Genomic DNA, 3,074 nt, shown 5'->3' with positions numbered 1-3,074 from the left:
TTAAATGTGTCTCATGGAAACACGGCAGCACAACAAAGACACGCTGGTGTGGGGGAAATGAGCTCAGCTCAGGGAACAAAGAAAGATGATGGACCCGATCGTGATTAAGAGGAAACTGAATACATTTAAGTGAATGAAGTCAGTGATTAAGGCTGCTTTACATGAACTGATGTTTGTTGTGAAGTGGATAAATATAATTTGGATCACTGAGGGTGAAATGAGTCATTCTTTGCAAAGTTTGTAAAGAGGCCGGTAGGACATGCGTCTACTTCAGGTTATTAAAGGTCCACTGTGTAACTTTCAGGATGGTTTATTGGCATAAACTGAATACATCCATCAGTATGTTGGTGTAAGTGTATAATCGCTTTAAAATTAAAATATTGGAATAACATTTAAATGTAAACAAATTCAAGCCATTTTCAAGGTCAGGTTCTGACGATGCTGAATACTCTCGCTGTGTTTCTCTCCCTCTGCTCTTCATAATCACACCAGACTGGGTAATGAGGGAGACCACAAAATTAGGAAGGACAGGGATCCAGTGGACGCTGATGGATATGCTAGATGACCTGGACTTTGCAGATCTGAGCCCTAGTATCAGCCAGATGAGAGAGAAAATGGTGAAACTAGAACTCGAACCGAGTAGGACCGGCAATGAACGCAACAAAAACAAAAGAAATGCGGGTCACAACAGCTGGGAAGGCCAAACCTGTGTGCTGCAGAGGAACAGAGCTGGAGACAGTGAAGGAATTCACTTATCTCGGGAGCGTCATCAGTAATGATGGAGGGGCAGACCAGGATGTGAATGCGCGCATAGGAAAGGCCAAGGCTGCGTTTTCCCAGTGCGGTTTGGACGGGTCAGTCTTGTGTTTCAACTGAGAACCGGACCTTTCTATGTGGGAATTCAGATTTAAACTGAAGTTTCAGTAAACTGAACCAAAGTGGGTTTTTTGTCTCTTACACAAACTAAAGAGAATAATAAGACACTTTAACACCCTCATCTTCAACTCCTGTTAATTACATCCAAATCCTTCTGAAGACTTCTGTGATGTGTGTGAAGAAATGACCACGCACTGAGTATAATCTCCTGTTTTACTTCTTTGTCCCCTTCAGCTGCACCTCCTGCATTTTCACCTCCTCCAGACACTGTTGTCATTGTGATCATTAGTGGAAAGGAAAGTCATTTCTCCTGCGGCGCCTCGGGAGAACACATTCCATCTGTTTGCAGGGACTTTAATGATCTGGTCTGGGAAGAGTCATTAGTTGGCGTTTGTAGTATTACCATGAGATGCTGATGAAGAATTATTGTTAAACTTGGGACTGTTGGAATTTAATAAGGGGAAATAGAAATAAATGTTTAAAAAGGATGGTTACTGTTGGGGAAAAGATCCATACACAGAAAAGTAAAGACATATCACAGTGTTTGTTTTATTTTACAATAACAATATACAATAACATTTTGGTGCAGAACATCATAGAAAGATTGTTTCCCATATTTTAAATTCGTATTGAAGCAACAAGAGAGATAGAGAGTATGTAGTACTTTCTTTCCCCCACATTGGAGTACAATGTTATTAAATGGTTTATATTAATATAGTGCTTTTCTGGACATGCTACTTTGTTGAAACACCCTGGGTTAGGGTTAGATCCGTCGATCTGTGCTACCTTCTCAGCGTTCTGCTTTTACGAAGAGCGTTTTTAAGATCATTAAAGGTACGGTGTCATGTGTGTTCAGACTCATACAGGTAAGAAGATCTGATGATGAAAACTACCCAGCAAAAAATGCCTCCACATAGATTTATGTCGGTAACGTGATCTGACCTGTCAAACTAACCCCATATGGATGGATGATTTAAGAGAAGATAAATTATATTTACACCCATTTATAGAGGATAACTTTATTAACAATAATGAAGTGTGCATGATTCAATTACCCAATATTCATGTTGGTGGCCTGCATTCACAGTTTGACCCCATTTATACCAGCGTGAACCCCAACTGACCTCATAATCCATAAAGTGTCCATCCTTCTCAACCCTGTGGAACCACCAGCTAATAAAACACTCACTGTGTGTGTATGTGTGTGTGTGTGTGTGTGTGTCAATCAATACGAGATAGAAAGAGAGGAAGATTTAAAATAAAATGAGCGGTGGAAAATGTCATTGGTTCCAGCTCTGCAGACTGTATTGTTTGAATTTATGACGAGCTGACCAGAACATAGATTTAATTTAAACTCACCATATATCTAACAGTGCAGACGTCTGTTTCCTCCGCTCTCATACTGACATTTACCATCAACTGTGCTTCCAAAAGGAACTGTGACTGTGCCTCAACAACAACTACAACAACAACAACTACAAATACAAACTGAGAGCGAGCTGCTGACAAAGAGACAAAGCTGACACTCGTACCACTAAGCACAAACAAATGTGCTTTTTAAAATAGATATCAAATACCATTTAATTTAATTTCATGATGCCACCATGTTTTTATATTAAAAAAACAAACAAAAAATATAAATTATTTCCAATATACATGTCAATATAGGTCAATATGTCAATATATGTCAATGAGTATCACAAGTTTTCCTTTTCACAAAGGTGATTGTTGGTGGAGAACATATATTTTCCTTTACCATGCAGCGTGTAGTGAGCGATAAAGAGTGATAAATGTTGTTTCTTCCTTTAAAATAAAAGTGTTCCTAATGATAAACCTAATGTGTATTTCCTAATGACATGAAATGTGTATGTGTACGGAATTGATGGCAAAGTTCTTCCACATTTGAAGTTGATGTCATAATCCCGCCCCTATTTGAGGCACCGCCCCCTGAAATTTCTGTTAGAATTGTAATTATAATCTTATATTTTACACACTCATCAGCGATGGTCAATTTTACTTTTGCATTTAATCTTCATTACACACTAGTAGTGCAAACACAAAATGGCCGCAGGAGCCTGGGGGTTGGGTACCTTGCTCAAGGGCACCTCTGCCCTTGATCTGTCTGCGAATTAATTTTTTATACATTTGCAATATGCTTTAATCTAATCTGTTGGTTAGGGATGTGTGGTGATGGGTTC

The sequence above is a fragment of the Solea solea genome, chromosome 11 (genome assembly GCF_958295425.1).
Source record: "Solea solea chromosome 11, fSolSol10.1, whole genome shotgun sequence".
NCBI lineage: Eukaryota > Metazoa > Chordata > Actinopteri > Pleuronectiformes > Soleidae > Solea > Solea solea.
This window is presented reverse-complemented; position numbering follows the sequence as displayed.